Raw genomic sequence first — 467 nt, 5'->3', positions numbered from 1 at the left:
AGATTGGAAATGAAAAAAGAAATCCCTGAATTAATAACACCTGCACTAAACAATCAAATGCAGAAACATATGGAAGAAACCCAGTGCCCACCCAGAATAAGTGCGGAGGACACTAGCTCAGCTCAAATGCATGAATTAATACTGTCGATAGTAAATAAGCAACAGCAGAAAGATAGAGAGGAAATGAGAGTGCAATTCGTTTCTGAAATAAAAAAAGAACTCTCAGAACTCGTAGAAGATGAACTAAAGAAGCAACGACAAAAACATAGGCAGGAAGCCCAATCTGAAAAAAACAGTGTAGTATAAGAATTTCTCACTGCTTCTAAAGAAGATATTGGTAAAAAGAAAATAGAGGAGATTAGAAAAATGTTCCCTGAAAGAGCAATACAGGAAAGAAGTAGATTGCATGAAGCAGAGTCAAAGAGATATAGAGGAAATTAAACTCTCAATCACAAGCTTGCAAAACC

Source organism: Octodon degus, unplaced genomic scaffold (genome assembly GCF_000260255.1).
Source record: "Octodon degus isolate 3935 unplaced genomic scaffold, OctDeg1.0 scaffold00231, whole genome shotgun sequence".
In the NCBI taxonomy this organism is placed as follows: Eukaryota; Metazoa; Chordata; class Mammalia; order Rodentia; family Octodontidae; genus Octodon; species Octodon degus.
Note: the sequence above shows the minus strand (reverse complement) of the source record.